This window comes from Coloeus monedula (genome assembly GCF_965178545.1).
Source record: "Coloeus monedula genome assembly, chromosome: 3".
Taxonomy (NCBI): Eukaryota; Metazoa; Chordata; class Aves; order Passeriformes; family Corvidae; genus Coloeus; species Coloeus monedula.
The window spans coordinates 8,424,940-8,450,667 of NC_138783.1; positions in this window are offsets into that span (position 1 = coordinate 8,424,940).

A 25,728-nucleotide genomic window follows, 5' to 3' on the forward strand; every position below is an offset into this window, starting at 1 on the left:
AGACAGAGAATTAAACTCCTTTGCTTTTATGCTAGTCTGCTAGCTGAGGCAAGAGAGATTTTTCCTGGAACTTTGGCTTCTTCTTCTTCTTCTTCTTCTTCTTCTTCTTCTTCTTCTTCTTCTTCTTCTTTCTTCTTTCTTCTTCTTCTTCTTCTTCCTTCTTCTTCTTCTTCCTTCTTCTTCTTCCTTCTTCTTCTTCCTTCTTCTTCCTTCCTTCTTCTTCCTTCCTTCTTCTTTCTTCCTTCTTCTTCTTCCTTCTTCTTCTTTCTTCCTTCTTCTTCTTCCTTCTTCTTCTTCCTTCTTCTTCTTTCTTCCTTCTTCTTCTTCCTTCTTCTTCTTCCTTCTTCTTCTTTCTTCCTTCTTCTTCTTCCTTCTTCTTCTTCCTTCTTCTTCTTCTCTTCTGTACTGTTCAGCAACACCAGAACATCATTGGGAGGCCTTACATACTGGCCCAGAGGGGCTCACACCAAAGGCCAGCTCCGGAGAGGAGAAAGCCACACCCACAAAGAACTCTGAAATCTACCCAGGTTCTCTCCATAGTGAGAGGTTTTATTACTTAGCATTATTCTTTTTCCGTGCCTCCGTGCACTCTGCTTGTTGAATAAATACCTTTTTTTCACTTTCCTCGGAAGAAGATTCTTTCTGAACCTGGTGGGGGAGGGGTGGCTGTAACCTGCCTTCTATCAGAGGACGTTCATTTCGGACGTTCCTCCAGATTTGTCTCAAACCGGGACAGGAGCTGTCATGGACTGGCCACAGCCCTCATTCCCCATCCTCCCAACACCACTCACAGTGAGACAGGCTGAGGATCAATGATGAAGGAGTGAAGGTGAGGCTGGGAGAAAGCAGTTGAGGAGTTTTAGTTTTGTCTTTTTTTCTCACCATTGAAATCTATTTTAACCACCAATAAAGTTAATTATTTTTCCTCAAGCCAAGTCCGCCTTTGTCTGTGACAGTGATCACCCTGCCTTCATCTTGACCCATGAGCTTGCCAGTCTTACTCCCCTTTGCCCCATCCTGTTGAGGAGTGGGGTGAGAAGGTGACTGGGTGGGCAGTTGGCAGCTGGCCAAGAACAACCCACCACCACTGAGGAAATAATTTGTAATTCTAATTGTAAAGGATAGTGCCTAGCTATAGGACAGGGCTAGAACAATTTGCAGGTGTGAGGAAGAGCACCAAGCACCTCCATCACAGAAGCAAGCTCCAAAGCCAGGTTGCAGAGCCCAGAGAAAATAGCAATATGAAATAGTGGGTGTAGCCTAGTTCTGCTCTCACAAGCCTTCTGAATTTTGATTGTAAACAGATGTCTTTGGTATTCATGCACTGAGCTTTCTCCCACAGCCCTAAAAGGGACAAACATTGTCCTGACTGGCCATTGCAGAGCCTGAGGATGCTTTTCCTTGTCTGAGTGCCCTGTTTTATGAAACAACAACCACACATAACTATAGTTCCAACATTTTTTGGGCAATTGTTTTTTATGTTCTTCCTCATGACTGCTTTTCATAGCTCTGCTTTCTCATACACCTAATGGACTCTTACACTGTCTATTGACCCCATAACCCTAACAACTTCTGCAAATCATTAGATTTGAAAGGGAAACACATAAAGTAGAAAAATAATGGAGCCTTTTGTTACAGGATTGGTTGTGTTTCTAAAAGATGCTGAGTGTCTCTTGGAACTAAAGAACATTGCATCCTTATCTGTAGTATAATTCAGATTAACACACATAGAAAATTACATCTTACAATTCTTCTGCTAAAATATAATTTGTACAGTCAGTAGCATTTTCTTCAGTACCTGTTTAAGATTTTTTTTTTAAAAAGCTAATGGTCCTACATCAAAATTTCTTGGGAATTGAGGCAGTGTATCTTACTCCCTCAATTCTTCACAACTGAAGTAGTGTGTTCAGAGACAAACAAAACCCCATGAATTATCCAGTCTAACTCACAACTGTGCTTTAACAGTATGTACTTGCAAGTAGCTAGCAAGGCAGACCACCTTTTGAAAAAGCTTTTCATCTTGGCTTAATTTTTTATTGGAGAAAAAAAAATGACAATAATGAAGTAAAAATTGATAATTCAGAGCCTCAGGAAAAAATCTAACTAATAGATAGGCAAGTGCTAGGTTAAGCACATAAGACCAATACTCACATATCTGCGGAAAGAGTGAAATTACTTTGCAGAATATTAAGCCTCCACCAGCAAAGTCTAGACAGAACACTCTGTCTGTGCAAAGCTATCAATGAATGAAGATTTCTGCACTCGTGGAGCTCTAGTGAAATCAACAGTTCAGGAGCTGGTGTCAGTGGATTACATGTCAGACTCACATCCTGAGGAGTGATTGAGAAATTGTCTGAGACTAGTTATTGTACTAAAATATGCTGATGTTGTGTTCTTTGGCAGGAGAGAAACTAATTAGGGAGTTACAAAGCACCATAAGCATCATCTCTCCCAGTCCCATGGCAGAATTTTAATACTCGTGCCAGTGGCAAAAACCTGATTTTCTGCAGACAGATGGAGCTGGGAGTTGCTGAAACCCTTTAAGACCTCCAAAGAAAGTGCAACACAGCCTCTCTCTGGTCTTCTCTTGCTCTCTTCGCTTTGTGTTGTTTACTTTGCTAATTTGCCTGAAGCTGTTTGTTCTGGTTGGTTTGTACTTGCTTTAGAGGATGTTGTTTAACACAGATTGTATCTCGTGTTTGCTTTTTAAATTCAAACACCGTGCTACCCTCATAATCAAAAGTTGTCTGCAGTACCAAAAACTCAGACAACTCACCTTGGGAAAAAAATCCCTTTGATTATGCTGGAAATGAAATGTGATAATTTCCAGAGTTTAAAGTTGACAGGTGAGCTTTAATTATGCTGGATATTTGTCTGTGGTCTCTCTAAGCAATATTAACATATAGGTAAGGTGAGGTACAGCAAAAGGAACAAGTTTTTTTCAGGAGCAAATCCTGCTCATCATCCAGGGATGGAGCTGCTCCTGGGTCCTGCTTTGCCCAAAACTTTTAGGTGCACAAAACCATTTTATGTGAACTGGAAGCCCTTTTGACTTCTTCAAATTTTCTAAGAGAACAGAAAAGGCATGTAATGAGCCTTCCTTCAGTGTTACACGGATAAAACTTCAGGAAGTAAATTACTCCATTCGTCGGCTTTGCTGGCACAGACACGTATCACCCGTAAAAAGCAGGAAAACTACGGCATCTCCAAAAGCAGAAATATTCCTCAGCCCGAAGATCGGTATTTTAGAGAAAATGATTATCCCGAGAAACACTCGCGGCGGGAAGGGCCTGAGGGGCCGGAGCCCGGTGGCCCCGCCAGGTGGCGCTGTGCGCTCGCGCCGGCAGCGCCGCGGGAGCGGGCGGGAATCCCGGGATGGATCCGGACGGGAATCGCGGCATGGATCCGGGAGGGAATCCCGGGGGACATGCGGGCGGGAATTGCGGGATGGATCCGGGCGGGAATCACGGGGGACAACCGGACAGGAATCCCGGGATGGATCCGGGAGGGAATCCCGGGGGACATCCGGGCGGGAATTGCGAGATGGATCCGGGCGGGAATCACGGGATGGATCCGGGAGGGAATCCCGGGATGGATCCGGGAGGGAATCACGGGGGAGATCCGGGCGGGAATCGCGGGAGTGGTCCGGGTGTGAATCGCGGGATGGATCCGGACGGGAATCCCGGGGGACATCCGGGCGGGAATCGCGGGAATGGTCCGGGCGGGAATCGCGGGAGGGATCCGGATGGGAATGCCGGGTGGGAATCCAGGAACGGATCCATGCGCCACCGGAGGGACCGCGCACCCGCGGGGGTGGGTGGGAATAATCCCGGAACGGATCCACCCTCGGGAGCCTTCCTTGGGTGCTGTTTGTAACACCCACCTAGTTAGGAAAGTGCCTGGAATTCCTCCTTTAATTTCATCCATTGAAGCTGTCCTGAGCTTCCTTTTTTTTAGTTTTATTTCCAATGCTCAGTGTGTCACCCTAGGAAGTAAGCCTTTAACTGGCAGATCAACTTATTGCTTTGTCTTACAAATCCAGTACATATATACATATATATAGAGGCACATTTGCAGATGGAGATGAATCAAAGGACATATATAAACCGTATATATGTCCTGTGATTCATCTCCATCTGCAAACGTGCCTCTATAAATCCTATAAATCAAAGGAATATTGCTACATGTAATTATAAACACACACACCGCCAACGAACTGTGTTTTTCACAACAAAGTAAATGGTGAATGAACGGTGAAACAGCTTCTGGCTTCTGAAGAACACAGGCAAACTTCATCATTGATGTATCTCAGCTCAGTGTTGGAGTCAACCCCACTTAGCACAGACCAGCTGCCCACAGTGAAAGGCCTGGTGAGCTGGGGTGGGTTGTGGAAGGTGGCTCACAGCCAAAACTGGTAGATAGAATGTCATTGAAGCACAGTGGTTGGGTATACATTTTTATTCTGTTCAAACTTGCATCTCCCAATAAACTTGCCCAGCTAAGCCATACAGTAATTTTATTTCTTGCATCAGGAATAATATTGCTGAGAGGGTATTGGAAGTGATAAGAGTAATAAATTAGGGTTTGATGGTGGTTTGTTTGTTTGTTTAGTGGTGTTTCTTTATTTGGTTAGGTGTTTGGTTTTCATCTTCCTGATAAAGATTAGTGTGGTGGTTTTACCGGTTTGGAGGGTAAATATGTTTCCCTCATCATCAAAACACTACTTATCTGATTTTTTTAAATTTAATATTACTTTTTTTTTTTTTTTTTAAGTGAGCTATAAAGACTCATTTATGAACTACTTGTACTGGATATTTTTAAAGGGATGCAGATTAGTCAGATTTGTTATTTAATTTAATACCTCCAAAATGAATTGAGTGGATATCATAGCAAGTAATGCAAATGCGAAAATAGATTTGCCCACATATCCACTAAAAAGAAAAGGTAACGACAGATTAATTTAACCTGAGGTATTGTATGAGTGTGGTTATGGGGCTAGAAAGCACAGCTCAGAAACATAGCTAGAAAACTGCTGTTCAAAAGGGACTCTGTTTCTACTTAAGACAATGTTTAATCATTATCAAGATACTTGATAATATTTACAAGAAATAGATAATCAGATATAAAAACTAGAAACATGTCATGTTTTCAGTGACAACCTAGAATGGACATTGTTCCTTGCTAAAAAATTAAGCTTTCCACAAAGGGTAGATAATGCATAACACAAATTTTGTCATGCTTGCTTTAAATATTAATATAAAGTTTATTGTGTGTGAGAAAATAAAGTTTCTGAAAATACAAATTTTATTCCTCAGCTCCCTCATCCCCTGGCCCCTATCATCAATGTAACATGAAAAAAAGGAGCACAATAGTGCACTTTCTCTCATTCTTTTCTCACCTGTACCTCTGTACAAATGCAGAAGTTCTTACAGAAATTCCACCCAGAATGAAACTGTGAAAGTAAATAATTTATGTAATGGAATTTTGATAATAAAAAGCAATGGTCTATATTTAATTTTTTACCAAGGAACTTCCCCACTTTAAATACCATGTTATCACACCCCTCTTGAAAGGCAGAAAAGAGACTTTGAGTTCAGAGGAGTTTCAATGAGTGAACTACTACTACTACTACTACATGGAAACCAGTTGCTGACTGAAATAATATCCAGAAATCACCTGAGAGACAGAAGCAAAGTTCTTACCGTGTTCTGGTATTGAAAAATGCTGGGAAAAAATGACATTGAGTGTATGAAATATGAATATGAGGTTATTGAATATTCTGTCAAGTCAGCTTCATGCTATGGTTTGATCAGCATAAAGCAAGGAAGGTTTGCAGAATATCATAGAGATCTGATAAGGACTATTTTTAGATTTATATCCTTATTTTTAAAATGAAACTGGATAACATCCCCTGTGTGCTCTTATATATGTGTTTTATAGAACATGGGTTGGTGTTTCAAACCTTTCAGTGTGTATCTTTTAGGCATGATGTATTTTTGTATAGAATGGTATTTGGCAAATCAGTTTTGCACAGAACAAAAGCCAATTGTATGATGAGGAAGCTGTCCTGAGTTCAGTCCCATAAGTGGTTTTAACAGGCTTGCATTATTTCAGCTCCCTCTCAATTTATCCTTCTCATTTTTCTCAGCAAACTTCTTTCAACCTGTAGTTTGAAGAGGCACCTTTGAAATACAAGGTGAGAAGTCCATCAAACAGTAGGAATTAATAATGAATATATATATTTTTTAACAAGAGCAGAAGACTGTTCTGGAAAAGGTGTTCAAAGACTGGTTATATTATACGCTAGTATTACTTTTGGAGAATTTATGCTATTTTATGAAATATCTTGCTGAAAAAATCTACTTAACTGTTTTCCATTTTCATTCCTTTAATGGGAAAAAAAATAAAGTGAGAAAATTGCATGTCTCTGTTAAACAGAAGGAAGGGTTATCCCAGAGCTTTGCATTTATCATCTGATCATGTGAAAACCTTGTTTAGTGCGGGAATAAACAGAGTCACGTTAAATTTGTTGTGAGCTTGAGCCTCTGACAGTGCTCATTTTATCAACAAAGACAAATGAAGGAGCAGAAATTGTAGCACGGCCTCTACTATTTCATCATTGTCAACCTTAAATACAATCATTCACTGCTGATAGATTTTTCTCCTTCCTTCTCCCACTAATACTAAGCTGTCAGAATCCCTCTTGATATGGTCCAGAGCCCCAGTAGCAGTGCTTAAAAAAGAAGGAATGAAATTAGCTTTTTTAATCTCTCACTTGATAAATACCATATTTTCAGAGAACGAGCTCTGAAATATCCTCTTTCTTGTTGCAGATGCCATTTCATTAAAAAGAAGTGGAAGTAAATAGTAGAGTGGTTTGACATTTTTTTGGAAACCAGTGATTAGTGGCATCACACTCTTGAAAGGCTGAATACAGAAAAGAGTGGAAACTCAGTTATCAGTGGAGGCTGATTTTCTGCAGAGAGGTCCACACAAAATACTGTATAGAAAGATAGACACACTTAGGTAGTGCCAGGTTCTGATTCATGTTACTGATAACAGCTGCATTGACAGATTGATCTAATGACCCCAAGGAACTGCACCTAAGGTGCAGAACAGCTCCTCAGCAGAAAGGGTCATGATCTGACCTGACACTCCAATGGTTAATTTTTTTTCTTTTTTTGAAGTTTTCCTATGAAAGAACTACTTGGACTTTTTTAAAAAATTTATTATTTGCTAAAGGGAAAAGTTGATTGACAATCTTGCTGATAAAAGTTCACAGTTTGCCAGATCAAAATATGCCAATTCAAAATTGCATGACCCAAACAGGTGTTAAATATTGGTATTTAGTTGCATAGGGTCAGGTCACATTCAAGATGAGACAAATTAAATTAGGCAAGGCAGATTTCAAAAATATTTGTCTATCTTACCCTTGCAAAACAGGATATGACTGCCCATCAGACTATTCATGTCTTGTATGAAATAAGGAAGACAGAATCCAAGGATAATGATGCATTTAAACAAAAGGTACCTAGAACAATGTAAAATATGAAAAGCATGATAAAATGAGTTTGGAAGATTTCAAACTTTGCAAATGTAAAGAAAGGGCCAAACCATCATCCACTGGCAAAGACTACATAAGCTACTGCATTCCACAAATTCTGACTAAACCATAAAAAAGCTGTATGATCTAATTAGTAATCTTCAAGAATATTTGGAAGAGTTCTTCTTCAGAAGCTGAAGAGCATGGTAGTAAAATAAGTATCCACAAATTACTTTTTAATTAATTTATTTACGTTTAAAAATGACCTGTACCTCTTTTAGGTCTTGATTTTTCACAATTTTTATAAAGCCTGAACCGTAGTTTCATGCCAGGATCCAGAAATGAGATCAAGCATAGACAGGAGCAAAAGAGTCCTGCCAAGCTTTGCTGAACCTGTTTCAAGGAACAAAACAACAGAAGTTGCTGAAACTTTGTTTCAAGCATTTCCAGAGGTAAAACAAATTAGTGGTGACGTTCACCTGCCAGCCTGGAAGGCTCCTAAGGCTGCACACCCCATAAATCCTCTTAAAGCCCCATTTATGGAGTTGAAGAGGGATTTAAGTGATGCATAGGCCTGTGCACGCCAAGAGCAGGGGTGTGAATTTTGCTTTAATGACCTGCATGTCAATAGAGTTAGGCTGGTATGAGAAGGGTGGAGAATCACTCAGAAGACCCTGTACCACTGCTGCGCTGTGTTAACTGTGCTATTTTGCTGTGCACCTATATCAGAATAAATAGATTTCCCCTCCACAGGATGTAACAGCTATACAAAAAGATCTAAAGGGTACTTATAACATCAGAAGACTCTTCAAGTTTTGGATTTCATTATTAACTCAGAGCATAAATTGACTTCGAGTGTGAATAAAATTTCCATTTTCAATAGCCTTTATGGGTTTTCATCATTTTAAAATTAATGTTCTGGCATACTTCTTGCATGTTAGTGCAACCTCTTGTTAAAACTCCAGACCAGCAGCAGCCTCACTTCAGAAAGACAGATCCTCAGCTTCTGAAATTACTTAATAACAGAATTTAATTGCTCATTTTGCTGATTGATATCAGCGTAGGATTTCCAGAGGTGCAATAACGGGGATTAAAAAAGCAGGTATACTTTCATTATATATATTTTTTTCTTTAATCTAGAGAAGAGAAGCCTGAGAGGGGGTCTCATCAATGCATATAAATGTCCCACAGGTGGTTGTCAAGAGCATGGTGCCAGACTCTTTTAAGTGGTGCTCAGCGACACGATGAGGGGCAATGGCATAAAATAAAACACAAGACGTTCCACCTCAACAAGAGGAAGAACTTCTTTGCGTTGAGGGTGGCAGAGAATTGGAACAGCTCCCAGGGAGGTCATGGATTCTCCCTCTCTGGAGACATTCAAACCCACCTGGACACATTCCTGTGTCACCTGCTCTGGGTGACTGCCTTGGCAGAAGGGTTGGACCAGATGGTCTCCAGAGGTTCTTCTCAGCCCTAAAAAATCTGTGATTCATGCAAAGCAATGTTGTTAAAGGAGCGGGAGTAGAAACAGGAGGTACCTTAGGTACAATGAAATGAAACAGGTGAATTTACTAGACCCCAAGCCCCAGCCTGATATTCCTTTAATTGTTGCTGAGAATTTTGTCTAACTCTATTCTGGTCATTACTGGAATGGGAAAATATTCTCTTCATCTTTCTGAGGCAAGCCTTGGGGAATAAGGGATGAAAAGCTGAGTGTCAAACTGAATAAGGAATCAAAGATATTGCTTCTCCTGAAAAGAATAATGAAGCATTTCAAGATGCAAGTCTATCAAGTTTTGTTGAAATGTAAAGGGACAGAATTGTCTTTTCTCATCTGGGATGGGCTGCTGATAGTCAAGGGTTGTTTTTATTCCCCATTCTTATTAATCCAGGGACTTCTCTAAAAAGACACTTAATTCTGTGGAATCATTATCCACATGGAACTACCACTTGAGTACATTAAACAGTTTAGCTAATTGAAATATTCTGGAAATAGGGATGGATTGTTTTGTATGCTAACTCCACCTCACAGTCATCTCTGTGGATTTAGTTAAGCATACAAGTGAATGAGACACAGTGCAAATTTTGATCCCCAAACCTTTTGTGTTTGATCAGTCTGTCAGCACCCCAGGAAAGCCAAGCCCCTTGTGGCCAATCAGTTTGTCAGCATCCTCTTTTGGAGACCCTTCACTGAGCAGCCCACTGAGTAGGAGGGCAGTTTCACTTATTCAGGCACACACACATAGCATAAAAGCGACCCCCTTCTCTCTCCATATTTTTATTTGTGTATGTTCCCAGCTGCCAACAAGTGCTAACTCCCTTGAAGGACTCACAGCTCATGAAAGAGCGATCTTTATTAATAACATTGTGACAGGTTGAGGTTTGAGGATTGCTGGTGGTATCTGATTGCAAAAATGTATTCAAAGCAACACACAGACCAGCTTTAATCCCTAACAAAATCTAGCTCCAGGTAATCATTCAGTGCTCATAGAGGATGGTTCTTACCCAACAGGCGACCCTATTATTAGGGAGAAGACAAGTTCAGCTCGATCCCAGAAGTTATGAAGGAGTCTACTCTGACTCCTCTCCACTCTTAACTTACTTTTAAAGTGTTTCTTTACGATTAGGTGGAGCTCGAATGACTCTAGTCACACATAATGCTCAGTGAGGTGTGGTTGTACCTTGGAGGCAGGTAACCTTGGGATGGAGATGTGCGTCAGTATTACATCCCAGGAGAGTGATTTTGCCACGGTTGCTGATCTTCTTTTATCTCCCTTGGTTCACAGCTGCTCTGTGGCTTGTCAGCTAAAAGGTAGCACTGAGTTCTCGGTGAGGATTTCAAGAGCCTGGCCACAGTGTCTCCACTCTGCTCCACCCCTCTGCTTCATTCCCCCTTAGCACGTGTTGTGTGGGGAAGTTGGGCATGCTCAACACTTTCCATCGAGGAAGTAGCAACCACATTTCCCACTACGTTTTCTGTACTGTTATAACTATGTCTGTAACTTGCCATTTTTCTTTAATTTTACCCCCAGCCTTTTTTTTTCCCACAATCCATTTTATGTGTTTGTTTATGGTAATGGCAAAAGCAAACATTTCTGAGGGGTGAAAATTCTTCTGAATGAACAGTTCTCAAAATCACTGAAACTATAGCCTTTGGATTATTAAAATTCAGTAGAGATATGTAGAGACAACTAGCATTTGTGGTATAGAAGAAAGCAGGAAGAGATCAGAGTGTGTTTGGAGCGACCCATTCACTCATGATGTCATGCCCAGTTAGGAAGGTTGTTGGGATCCAAATTCACTGGAGGAGGAAAGCAGTTGTCAGAATTGCAAGATACTCACCCTTTGTCTGTTGTCAGAGGGGAAAAATGAGTTGCTTAACATGTAAGAAAATTTATAATGAGAGAGAAGAAAAGAATACTTAGAGGTATTTCAGCACTTGAGAATAGCCAGGCTGCTTACCTTCCTGAGGAAAAATACACCCTATCACATCTTTATGTGCATTGCATATCATATACAACATCACAGTATGTCCGACAGAGCCTGATTTCAAAATATTACACATCTGCTGAAAAAAAATTGCAAAACAAATTGGTTTTCTTTAAATGACTGTGGTGTTTAACACAGTTTTCCTCTTCACAAATGTGATTTATAAGATTTTTTTTCATATGTATCAGTCTTGTTACCTGTAAAATTGATGTGTGTCCTATGATGCTATAAATGGATAAAGAAAGGGAGTTTTGTAGCACAGATATTGTGAGGAGAAAACATGACAAAGAGATGAAGTGTCAGAAAAATGCAATTTTGATTTAGAAAGATCAGTCTGACTTTATATTGCAGATGGGGAACTAGAAAGCATTCTGAGAATGTGTGATTTTTCTGAACTATGAATTTACATCCATGTTTTATAACCCATAAATTTATAAGCATTTTCACATGCCAATGTTTGATAAGGAAGATAGATTTTCTTTGGATTGTTGGGTGCGGGGGAGAAAATTTTATCAAAACCATAACTTTGCACAGTAAAAATGGTAGTGATGTTTTATTGTGTGAGGAATAAACAAAATCCATTTGGCTGTGAGCTTTCATAAATATTCTGATCTTATTCTTGTCCATCCATATTACATTGCCATTGATTCTGCTTATGTGAATTTTTTCCTTTTGCCCAAGGCAAGGAGGCTGCAATGCTTGTGTCTATTGATCTCCTTGCTGGAGACCCACAACCAGAGCATTCCAGAGAAATTTTCTTTATGTAGCTCTGCTGGATACTAAGCATCCTTGCCACCCTGAACACCTACAGGAGGTGCTGGGACACTGAAACGCTACAACACATTTTTAACAAAAAGAATTTGGGCTGAAACACCCAGAGAATGCCTACAGAGTATAATTGACTATATATATTACAAAGACAGTAGTGCCCTACAAGCAGGTGAAAACAGGCAGGAATGGAACAGAAAACTACACTTTGCCTATTAAGAAGAGGTACCTTAAAGCTTGGATGTTTCCACCCCTGCTTAGCCTTTGAAATGTAGGACATTTTTGATTTTGAGTGGCATGGTTTTTGGGGTTTTTGGGGTTGTTTTTTGGTTGTTTGGGGCTTTTTTGTTTGTTTTCTCTTTTTTGTTTGTTTTTCTTTTTTTTTTTTTTGTGGGAAAGCAGATTTTTGAAACACAACGTGTTATCTTAAAATCTTGTCTGCAAGTGTACTTAACTTTTTTAAATCATTTTTTTTGGTAGTATATTCTGGATAAAGACGTGAAGCCAATATTTCCTAAGTTATTTCAAGAGGGTACTCTGATTTCTTGACCTAAACAACAATTAAGTAAAAAAAAAGAGTATTTCCCATCCAAATTTCATTGCTGTCTCTGAGTCTGAGCTGTGCATATTACAGGCTTCAAAGATACAAGAAGACACCTTGCTCAAATCTCTTTTCCTTATCTCTGAATTCCACCCCCTCTGGAGCTCATGAACACAACCACTGTAACTTAGATCAAGAAAATTATCCCACAAAAAAGATTTTTGTCCAAGTAATCTATTATTTTCCCTCATGTTCCATCAACACTTTCATTCTGGATGAGAAGATGAACACATTTTCTACAATACTGAGTGCAAGAAAACTAGTTTTCATCATTTGAACGTGACAGAGGTTTTGTTGAATAAGGCTTCATGCAAAAGACAGAACATAAAGCAGAAAAGAACTATACTCACAGTTGTACATAAAGACAGTCCAGTTAATAGTTAATGACAATATTGCACATTTCTTTTTTCGTTTTGTTTCCAAGTCCTGCAAATCTTATTAATTACAAATGCTATAATATTAGAGCTTGTCTGCCACCTGTGCCTTATGGCTTTCAAGGAGTTTAACAGTGAGAGAGGGTTGAACAACAAATAGGTTTTGTTATCAAAAGAAAGTCAATGTATGCAAGATGGTATTTTCATTGTGTCTTTTTATTCTATTTTAAACTATTCAAGTACTTTTTAAAAACTATGGTTAAATGAAAGCTATGTAACTTTCGGTCATTGTATAAGAAGAAAAAAATATATAAAATGTAATTGATTGCTGCTAAAAAGTCTGTTTTCCTGGTTTGTCATGAACAAATACTTGAAAATAAATTGTTTGACTTTGGCTCCACACAGGACTCAGGTGGGCTCACAATTTTTCTTGCATTCCAAATACTGAAGTAGTTCTCTAAATGGCATAAATCCTCCTAAGTCCCTGGCTGTCAACAGATCTACAGCTGTTGATAGCAGCTGACCTAGACAGTGCATTGCAGAAGTCAGGGGAATTCACACCTCCTCACTCACTCTCAGTCACTAATAGTTGATTAATCTAGTTCTTACAATTTTCCAAGCCTGATTTTTTTTTTTTTTTTTTTTTTTTTTTTTTTTTTTTTTTTTGCAAATACCCAGCAGGAATATTAAAAGAGTTTAAAGGAAAAAAAATAAGTGAATGTAATGGAAACGGGCATTTTGTCTCCACTGAGATAGTATTTGGTTTGTTGGAATATGCCTATCTTCTTGGAGAGGATCTTCAGGAGTTATTTTCATTAGGTCAGTGCAGAGGTTGTCTTCACCTCCCAGTCATAAACAGCAAGGAGAAAAGGAAGGATGGATGTGGAAAGAGGGAAAAGGAGACTTGGGAAACGAGGCATGAGAAGAGTATCATGAAATAGAGCTGAGGGATTAGTCAGGGAAGGCAGTTTGGTGGTGAAGTGCGAAGAGAGGACTCCCTAAAGGAGGCAGAAACAGAATTGCTGTGAGATGTGCTAAATTGTTATAAAGGGAAAGGGAAGTAAGAACAAGGGGCTCTGGAAGGTGTGGATGGAGCAAAATCAGAAGGATTTCTGGAAGATAGATAGGTAGATAGATGGATAGTAGTAGTTTAAGGGGAGGGATAAAAAATATTTTTCAAAGAACAGAAAGTTAAGAAAAACTATTCCATTATTTCTACATTTATGCAATGGGAGTTACTTGCAATAACATCTTCAGATGCCATTTTCCTTTCCATCTGCATTCTTCCAGTTCCACTGAGAAACATTTGAATTTCATGTCCTTGACATTCTGGTTTCTGTGTTTACAGAAGAAGGAAAGTAACATTGTTTGGACTGCTATTATTTCTTGAACATGATGACAAAGAAAAGTTAACTTCACAGTGAAACTTTTCAAAGAGAGATTGTTTAGCACATTCCTTTCTAATATTTGCTATTCCTAATGATTCCTATTATGTGGAGTTATTTGTGCCTGCTTTATTTATTGTACCAGGAAATATTTCAGCTTTAAAGAGAGCAGCACTCTATTCAACTGACTCTGGCTTTTACCTAATGATCCAATAAGTTAGTGAGTGTTTGATGTGTATATATTGTACTTCAGGTCTCAGTGGGAAGTTGCCAAGACTTTTATTGAGTGGTAATATTTTCCTCTTGCTGGTTTTGGTTTTCTCTGAGGATCAGCAGTTAACACAGCGTTTTCTGTTACAATTAGATTAAAGTGCCAGTGATTTGTTTTGCCTTTATTCAATTTTTTTAATTAGTTCGTTCCTTAAAAGGTTATCTTAATATAGTAAATGCACTACTTCTATGAATGAGGCAAGCTGAATGATGCATGGGTTTTTTCTGTTAGGGCTCCGTACAAAAGACTTTTAGAAAATTCCCATCCTGGCAGAAACAACCATAAAGTGCAAGTTACAAGACTTTTCCTCACAAGTGCAAAGCTTGCTTGTAAGCAGTACCAAAAAATCACAGATATAGGAAGAAAATCCCTAATCTTTTGAGCTCAGAGGCTGATCTCTAGCAGCCTGTTCCTGTTTTAGTGAGCAGTTTTATGTTGGCTTATATTAGTTAGGGATCTATCCTAGGAGGCTGTGCAAGTAACCACTTCAGGTTTAGTTGTCATTGTTACTACTTTAATCTGTGAGCCACTGTCATAAACAGCAATAAAATTTTGGTTGGTGTATTTTTCTACTCTAGTAATAGATTTTGGATTCTTTCGGTAGGTGGTTGTGACTCAGTGGGCTTTGTCGAAAAAAGTTACTGAAAGCTTTCAAACCTTTTAGGCTTAGCCTAAGTTGCAATTTGTTATTAGTTTGCCTGTTTGTTTACAGATCCTCTTCAATCTTCAAGTTTTCTCTCACTAACAATATAAAGAAATAACAGCAGATTGGCAACATAAATGCTCAGGCTTCAATAAACACCCTTTAATAAGCAACATGGATTATGTCCTAGTTCACAGAATCATAAAAGCAGCAGTTTGTATACAGTTTATCTTCTGTAAAACTGAATTTAATTATATTGTAACATGAAGTTATCTTTAAAAAATATTTCATGAAAGATTAAATTTTTAATGCATTTGTATATGGGTGCCTATAGTATAAAAATGTCTCTAACAAAGAAACTGCAAAACAGACAATATTTAAAATTTTGTCTTGTAGTATGCCTTTAGAAACTAGGCTAGGAATTCACACACTGATACCTGTAGTCTTTGTTAGCCCAGCCATCCAGTAGACCTGAGCAGCAGATTCACGGAGAGCTAAAACACAGAGAATGAAAAGATCAGATACAATAAACCACTAATGAATCAAAGTAGAAAAAAGAGGTATAATCCATGATGGTAAACCCTTTAGTGCATACTAAAGACTTTCATAATTTGTGACTATAGCGGATCTAGTTTTGAGACTGTTATCAAATTCTGGCAGATTCTGATCTTTCATTTACTGCAATATTTGTAAAGCAATATAGATAATATTTGGTTATTAGTTTTAAATCGTTTATTCATGCACTATTTCCTTCAGGCCACTGTGGAGCTTATAGAGTCATGGTGCCCACCAGCTTTTCACAGCCTTATTGTCTCACCTTGGCTGTGGCGTGCACACCACAATGCCCCTGGCAGAAACCCCCTGAAGTGGTTTTCCTCGAAGCAGTGGCTCTATGATTGGAAGCTCTCCCGTGGGATTGGGATTCTCCCCAAGGACACTTCTTATGCCTGAGTGCCCTCCACCCTCTCATTCCCCCATGCTCAGGTGAGTGACTCTTTTTGTGCTGGATGCCCTGGGGTGATCCTTCAATCTTCTGGGTAAAGCAAACTGAATAATGTCCCTGACTGGCAACAGTGGACCTATATCCTATAAAATGTCACTGGAGCATTGCCGTGGTTAACCCACTGTTCGTTAATTTTTGCTTTTTGTTTTGGATGTGAATTACAGTTTGTCTGAGTCTGTTATCTGCATGGAGTAATTTTTGTTTACCTCCATGACAGCAGTGAGCAGTGGAACAAGAGAGGAGACTCTGGAATATTTTCCCAGAGAAGCAAGGATCACAGCCAGAATTACTCTGTTTTCTTCTGCATCTGTCCCTGGATTTCAGGGCTGCACTGCTCTTGAGGGATGTTTCATTCTTATATTTCATTCTGGTATGCTTTGACACATGTAGACATGTGTAGACATGTGTAGACATTGATACTAGGTGGAAATTTCAGCCTCCTACTGGGTGGAATTTTAAGGGATATTTTAAAGCTTGGTCTCTTCTCCTGGGTTTTTTTTTGGTAGGCTTTGATTTGCCTTTTTTATTTAAACCATTCAGTATTTGTAAATAATGCTCTGAGTAACTTGCATATGGGCACATAGAAACAATGTGATTATTTACCCAGCAAAATTGTCAGTGGTGAGAAAGAGTGGTGCAGTTAAGAATAAATGTATGAAAAAGATATATTTTTCATCTGTATGCTAGTACAGGAATGTTTTCTACTGAAATTATTGATATAATAAATTTAATGAATTTACTGTATCAGCCTTAAATGCACTTCTTCTCTAAGTACCTTCAATTCTGAAGACAAGAAAAACTGTTGTCAGTCTTGACAAAGTGGAAACTTCCAAAGTAGGAGCTTCACTCACCCATCATTCGTCCAGCGTGACCAGTTAAAGCATTCTATCTATGTATTTAGCATAACAAATTCAATAAAGATATATAATTAGTTGATGTTTCTATTAATTACATAGCAAGCATTGATAGGGTATTAAGTGCTGTATAAAGATGCAAAGGAAAGACACAATTCCTTCCTTAACGGAGTCTAAGAGTCACAGACACTCCACCAGTACATAGGGGCAGCTCCAGAGGAAGGTTCACCTTAACAGCAGTCTGGGAATTTCATTTGTTTTATTTAGGTAGTGGTTATTCCGGTGGCACAGAATTTACAAGAGTATGTGGGATGATTGATCACATTGGAACCTGGATATCTACCCTTACAAGGTTGGACTAGACAAGCCTTAGAGCTGATATCCAAAGGTGCCTGAAGGGAAGAAGGAAGCAAAGGAGAGTTTTGTCTCTATTAGACAGAATCCATCAGAAATTCACAGCTTCTAGACTAAACTGTGACCCCTATTGCTTGTTTTTATGTGACAATGTTTGTGTGAAGGGGCCAGGAGGCTCTCCTATCTGTAGGAGAGAACAGAAATATTTGAAGCTTCTAACTGATTTTGCTTCAGTGTATTACAGTGCAGCAACTGCAGTTGTTTCCTGGGGTTGTCAGAGAGCTACTCCTTGGAGACTTTTGGTTGTGGGTGTCAGAAATTGGGGCTTAACTGGTCTTCCCTGGGATTGCCTGTAAACACTGATGTGTATGTATATTTGCAGAGATGTTTCAGCCACATGTGTACCCGAACTAAAAAAAAAAAAGAAAAAAACTCAACAAAAAGAAGCAAACAAACAAACAAACCAAAACCCAAGAAAAAATAAGTCTTTTGAATTTCATTAAAGAATCATTTTAATTTATAAGCACAGACTCTTAGTTCCAATAAACCATATGCCCAAAGTATGGGAACTATTATTATTCACACTGGCAGAAGTTCTGGCCTTTATAATACAAAAGTGTATATTCAAGTAAAAGATCTGAAATCATAGAGTGCCATATATTAAAATCTCTGTAAAAATTACCCTTTTCATTTTATAAATTTCTTTTTAGCTTGAGTATTGTAAGTTAAAATAGACCATTTTATTTTTAATTATTGATCTTTGTGTATTCTCTTCAGAAATGTGTATCAGCATGTAAGCAAAGTACACTTAGTGGCAATATTTGAGATTTGTGTTAATAAAGATTGCAGTATGGAAAAAAATAAAAAATGGCCCCTTAAGAAAAAGTTTGAGTTTGTGAGAATGTTGGATTGAAAATAAGCAGTCCGGACTTTGCTACAAGGCAAATCTGTCTGCAGTATTTTATTAACTTTTGCATTTGCTACAGGTACAGGGGATCAGTAACTAAAAGAAGCTACAGGATATACAGATTAGCAACAGGAAGCAACATTCTTAAATACTGAAGAAGAACCAAGGGCCTGAAACACCTCTTTGTTTTAACTGGTCGGTTTAAATCAGTGAGCAGAGAGATCCAAGCAAAGAAAACAATTTGTGTTTAGTTTTGAGCTGTATTGATGGTTTGATGAGTAACACAGACTTTCTTTACTAGAATTATATCTGGGATTCTTATTTCTAAGCAAAAAGTTGAAATCTGGAAAAAAGGTGACTACACTGCAGAGAAAATAGAAGGTTCCTTAAAACTCCTAGAAGTCATCTAAGACTTTCTAGTTCATCAAGGAAAATTGGTGAGATACTGCCACAGGGAGAGAAATTGGAGAATGAGATTTGCTCTTTTTATCATTTCATTTCTCAGTAGTGAAGTCTAGAAAGAAAATCTCTCTTCTGTGATGAAAAGCCAAGATGTGTCTTCTAAAAGATGCTAAGTTCCTACCTTCTCACAGGGTGTGCTATGTGCAAGTCACCAGCCACACTTTGAAAGTTCAGTAACCTGCATGTGGGATCGCTGATTTCTGTGCACACAGGAGGGGCAGAGGGGTCAGTGACATTTTTCTCAAATAAGCTGCTGAGCATCTGATTGTAAACATAAATATTTGATGATGGGTCAGCTCTCCTCTTCTTGGACTAACAAGGAGCAGGGGTACACCAAATAAAAAAGCCCTTGATGAGGGTAAGGTGAGATGCACAGGGACCATTAAAATTTAATTAGAAAGCTTCAGTTAAGGAATACTGCTCCATGCCATGCTTGAGGCAGCCAGCTCAGGTCTGTTGCCAGTCCTGTGGGTGGTTACCATAGCACAGTCAGTGAATGGCCCAGCTAAAGCATCTATGAATGATTGAATTATAGGTAAAATATAAGAACAAAGCCCAAAATATTCTTTATCGATTTCCTCATAACCCCTAGCTCTCATGGTGAACATGGTGGTGCTGGGTTAATAGTTGGACTTGAAGATCTCAGGGGTCTTTTCCAGCCTAAATGGTTGTACTTTCTCTGGCTCCCACTTCCTATATTCCCCCCAGTCTCTAGCATTTTTCCTTTTATCATCATTCACCGCTACCCCAGGTATTTAAAATGAGGTTAAAAGCAAGCTCAAACAAATAAAGCAAACAAAAAACTAATTTGCTTGATCCTTAGCTGCCCAATAAGCCATCATTTGTCCTACTTAGCTTTCTGATCCAGAAAGGTTATTTAGAGAACGAAACATTGTGTAATTCTCTTCTAGGAATTTCAGGAGAGACATATTAAATTGCCTTACGAATAGGACCTGGTGCCTAGACCATCCCCTTTGCCAGTGTTTAAAACCCCTTCCAAATTGTAAATGAAGGGTGGGTTATGTGGAAAATACAATAAGGAACTCTACATATGAAAATAAAGTCTAATAATGTTTGACCATGAGGAGGGTGAAGTAAAGCTATACTGGAATCTCATAACTTTGACTCTTTTTGGCTCCTTGATTGTAACATGTGTTTTTTCTGGTACTACTCATGTTAGCTTCGGTGAACAAGTGTCTTTATCTTCCTCAATAAACGATATTTTTTGGTGATCTTTTGGTGAATTTTTAGATATGTTTTTCTATGTTTGGAAAATATTTAGAAAAAAAGTAGATCATAACAATCTCATTTCATTGCCATACGTTTTTTCTGCTGTGTATCACAGCAGAGTTATGTCACAAAACAGTACTGTGTAAACAAACATTTAAAAGAATTACATCTAAATCACAAAATATCTTTTGAAAAATTCTGTGGCTTGATTTTTTTTCTGGTTTAAGACATGTCAGTGTCTTCTTTTCCCAACACAGAGAATTCTTCTCTATGGAGAAAAGAAAGGAAGACCCAATCAAACACTTGGATCTTTTTACTTTGCACAGCGTGTTGTACTTCATTCAGAAGGATCCACTTGAAATTCAAAATAGCACTTCACACTTAATCACCCTCCACACTGCACAGGGTGTGCTAACGTTTGTGCTTAAGTAAGGAGCAGTTATATAGATGGGAATGAAGTATTTGATGTTTACTAATATAAACTAGTACCCGCGTGAGCCACACAAGACTACAGCCAAATAAAAAGCTTCTGGCATTTAGGGTTATGTTCTGCCCACAGGGACACCAAATTTCTACTAATACACAAGTGCTCCTGGAGACAGAAGTTGGTTCCATATTTTACAGAACTTCTGCTGACTGGCAACATATGAAAATGGAGACATATTGAACTGTGTGCAGTGAGACTCGTGTTTAAGAGAGTCTTAATAGACACAAGTGAGAGGAAAATTGGTCTGAGAACACAATGAAGACACAGAGTTGCTGCTTAATTTTACTGATTTAGTCATCATATTGGATCAAATAGGATCAAACAACTCAAAGGGTCAAAGTCCATCTTCAAAGGGAAGTCCTAATGGATAATATGAATTCCCTGGATGAATTGGTTTGTGAAGTGTTTTCCGAGCATATTAAAGGACAGGCTCTGATCCCTTTATTTGGCATGCTTTTGGAAAAAAAAAGCTGTTACATTCATAACAATTATATTTTTGTGCATAATATTGGATTCTATAAAAAGGAACATACTAATACATCTCTTTGCCAGTGGAAGATCGATTTAAGCACAATACATAATAGCATTTAATCCAATCTAGATTAGAACACCAAGTGATGAAATAACAGGCAATTCTGTCTCCTCAAATATTTGGGCATTGAGCAAAATGTCTAGCAGAATTTCATTAAGCTCCTTTCAATGTCCAGTTTTCAGTTACTCAATAAATGTATTGCACTTTTTCATACCTTTATTGAAAGGTTGGAGGAAAGTGTCCCTTTTATACAGTACCTTATTGAATGGCAAATATTATCTTGGTCTTCTTAGAGAAATCATATCTGTAGTCTTTGGGATTATTGTTAAATCATTACAGATAAGAGCATTTTTTAATATAGTAGGTTCTCTATACTTTTAATAGAAAATGTAAATGTTCATTCCTTATCAAAAGTGTCATTCATAACATTTATATTTCATTTTTATGCCAATTAATTCTGTTCTTCAGAAAGACTTAATAGTAGCAGTAATAATTTTCAGTCTGGATGTAATCATTCCAAACATAGAGAAAAGACATTTAGCTGGGTTTTTCATCTGTGCATCTCTTTCTCCCTCTGTGTGCATGTTGCAGGTCCTGGGTGGATTCAAGGTGATAAGCCCTTGAGAGAACCATAATGTGATTATCTTGCAGAGAGGTGGTAGAATAAATAAGATTATCCATAACAAGCTTAGCTACTGATGAGTTCAAGCTGTGCTGATACACAAAGTCCTGACACAATTGTAAGGTAATAACAGAAGAAATACACATTTGCAAAGGAGAGAGTGCTGCTTGAACTGCAAAACCTTCCCTGATTAATGCAAACTCACCTGCAGCCTTTCATGTAGAAGCTTTACTGCATTTTCCACACTTCTTTCGCAGACTATTCCAGGGCAAGCTTTAAGTCTCCTTATGCTTATAAAAATTGGTTTTACTTAAAGTGAGATTATTCCTAAATTTACTTTTTTTTTTTGCTTGTATGGCTTGAAGCACGGTGCAACATTTCTTTGAGTTTGGAGTTATTTGTGATCTGTATCTGCAAATGAATGATTTTGATAAATTATGTTTGGATGATGATGTAGGTCATAAGAATAGACCAGGCTGTTCTCCTAAACCATGAAGACACCAACTAAATGTCATCCACTCATGTTGCATGGGGGACGGAGGACATGATGTTGAATTCATTTGCATTTTTTAGGCAATATCCATTTCTGACTCTTTCTTGTATAAGTCTGTCTTTGACTCCAACAATAGTTCAGACACCTATTGTTCTTCTTTTCTCTTAATTATCCCAACTCCTCAGAAATGAATGGAAAAATTGTTGCTGTGAACACTAATCTAATCTGCAGTACTTATTTTATCCTCTTGGATAAAAAGGAACACACGTAACTGTTCTCTCTCATGAACCCGTTGTCAAGCACCAAGAAAGTTCGTTATGATTCGTTTTCTAATAGGACTGTTGTGAAAAAAAATCCAGCATATACAGAAATTAAAAGGGTTTTTGAGTAAAAATTGTACAATTTCAATATGAAAAAAGAAAAAAAGAAGTTTTCTAATCCAAGGTTTTCAAGCAGTAACAGACCCAGCTTGCAACACCTTGATTTCCAGAAGCACGGTTTGTAGGTTTAGTAAGACCATTGGTTATTTAGTCATGTCATAGTGCAGGAACTTGAAGGCAGAAGGAACTTTTGGCTAAAGAATATAGTTAAAGATAACCAGTTTAGAGCCTGACAAAATGCTCCAGGTCATGATAAAATCCATATTTTCTTAATGATATCTAGGGTAAGAGACATTTTCTGAGATGACAATGCTTTGGGCTATTCAGTGCCTTGTGCCAAGGGAAGAAGGTATTTTAATTAAAAGAAACAGTGACTCAATTAGGAGTAGAAAACCAACACCAGATATATGTATATTATTAATATGAAACATAAAATTTTCTAACTCTCTAGTGGAAGGGTCTGAAATAAATACCTGAGAAGAAGGTAAAATATACAGGTAAGGAAAAAAGACACATGAAATACATTGATCAGTTATTCTGTGGAATTTAGTTCTTAAAAAAGAGAAAGTATAAAGAAGTCACCATCTATCTGGACAGACAGAAGAGAACCTAATGATACTTCATTACATGTCTTACCTCCTAGAGCTTCTTTCTATTAAAAACCAGCAGTTTTTAATAGCAGTTTTTAACAGCAGTTAAAAAACTTTTCATGTATTTCACCATGGGCTGTTAGATATTGCAAAGTTATTAGATAGCAGATAGAACTTTGTCATTGGTAATGTATCATTTAAATAGGAATAATTTTGATTTCAGGCATCTGGAACACCAGAACTCTTTAACAGCCTTAATGACAGGGTGGAACAATAATTTTATTACAGAAGTAAGAAGAAGAGGTTACTTTATTGATTAGATTTTTTTCCTGTAGTGTATGCTTTTATATGCAAGTCTCTAATCTGCATATATTAAAAAGTACTGATCCTACAAAGATTGACCTTTTTCTATAACTATGGAATTAAATTCACAGTGTTATGTTTCTTTCTTAAACCAAAGCTAGGTTGTTTGGTTTTGGTTTCTCTTGGGTTTGGGTTTTTTTCCTCAGTAAATAACAACATATGAATTCCTCTGGCAATCAAAAGACACATAGGGCAAACCTCGGTTGTTATTGCTTTTTTCTATTTGAAATTCTCTCTTCTGATCACATGAAAAATTGACTCTTTTTTAAAGTCATCATTAATAATTAATAATTTTAATAAAAACTTCTTGTAGAAGGGAGGGAAGTGTAGAGGAACGTTCTGGTTTTTTTGCTATATTGCTTTGTGAACAGGGAACTGGGATGATTCTCTGTTTTTAAAGCGGTAAGTAAAAGTAAAAGTTTAATCAGTTCACAATAGAAACAGAACTTAATATATTTGCACCTGTGTATGTTATTTTTGATTGTTGTTAAAAAAGGTGCACTGGAAGCTGTATGAAGCAGTTATATCCTTGCAGCTAATTTTAGTGTGGGTGAGGTCAGAGTCAGACTCCTCTTGTTCAAAGGAGCAGGCAAATTGCTGTTAGCAGACCACTACAGAGGCTGTGGACATGTCTGTTCATTAGTGTCTGCAGAGAAATACGTGGCCATGTAGACAATCAGCATCCATGGTGAGGTTACATAGCTGCCACCTGGTACTCTAACGAGATGGAAGTCAATTAAAAATAATTACCACTGAAACTCATTAAAATTCCATGGGTTCGTTCAACTTTGGCCCCTCATAATTGCTGCAGAACATTTTAGTGTATCTCAAAAATTACAGTGAAACTCAATGATATTTTAAATCAGGGACTGAGAGGGAGTATGAATCTCAAAGGTTCATTCCAAGGAAGATATTTAATAGCTACAAACCACCATGGTATAGTACTGAGAGAGTAATATCATTTCAGTATCGTGGCAGTGTCAGGAGTTTCACCATCGAACCAGATCTGAACCAGGTCTTTCTATGTAGTGTTCTGAGCTTAAACCTTTTGGATTTGCATGTACATATATTTGGACTGAGAGGTTTGAAAAATAAAACAATCAGGGAGCTTTTAAGTTTTCAAGGCAACATTACAGACAGTACAATGCAGATGTCAAAAATGGAAGAAGAAGCATAGAAGTTGCCACAAAATGTCTTCTGCAGTGTTACTCACTGGTGATGTCATAAAAGAATTCTCAGAGCTTTGTGGCATCTGTAGGAGTTCTCTGATTCCAGTGGCAATGGGAAAAGGATATTCTTTCCAGGTAGGACTGGCTTTTAAACAGCTAAGTGGTAAGTGAAGACACAAGACAGGAACTCTTGAAGATCTGTGCACCTCCTTTGGGGAATTTGTTTGAGGACTTTGTGCAAATAATGCACTGGAAAAATCACAAGGCTGTTACTGATAGGACTCTTTAACAAGGCCATTCACACTGAAACATAAAGACATTATGCAGTTCCACTTCTGGCATCCACAGTCAGTGCCATAGCCTCTGTTAAAATAAAGAGATCTCCAAGCATAGAGGAATGAAGTTGGGTGTCAGTAACAGGATCTCAGAAATGTGGAAATTAATTATTTGTTTTGATTATTTTCTGTATTTTTATTCTAAGTAGTTTAGCTGGACAGGAAATAAAGAGTACAGTAAGCTTTATATGATATACATATACCATAGCCTGCATATAGTCTGAGACAGAAGTGAGAATTTAGCTTATAGATACAAAGTTTGTAATGCTTGCAGACATGCAGTTTTGAAAATGAGCCATTCATGAGGATTTTAAGGAAGAAACAACCAATTCCTCCCCACAGTTAATAATGAAATGAGCTCTAATAACTACGACATTTTGGTGCTGCACAGTAATCTGGAGTTTTGTGGCAACTTCTGGGAGGCATCCTGGGATGCCTCTTTCCAGAGAGCTGTCAAGTGTCTGCTATGATAAGGACCATTTGTGCAAGGGAGGAAAAGAATCAAGATCAGAGAGGTTAGAGGGGCAGGAATGGGAGTTTTGCCAACACTGAAGAAGGAGGAGGCCTGGGGTTGTATTTTACTGAAATCTAGCTGCACACCTCTTGCATCCCCTTGTACAAGATGTTGAACTTTTGACCTTTATCTTTCTAAAGATAAAATGCAAATGAATAACAAACTGGAATGTGACAGAAACTGAGAAAGCTGCAGGTACAGTTCACATGATTCATCTTTTCTGGTAGAGTTCACTACTGTAAAGCTGGTGGTGGTATGATCAGTTATGACTGGGATGCTACGGGATTCTGTAAGAAGTGTCATTTTTTTACTGAAATTCAATCTAGATACATATTTTCACTTCACTTTATTTGAGAAAT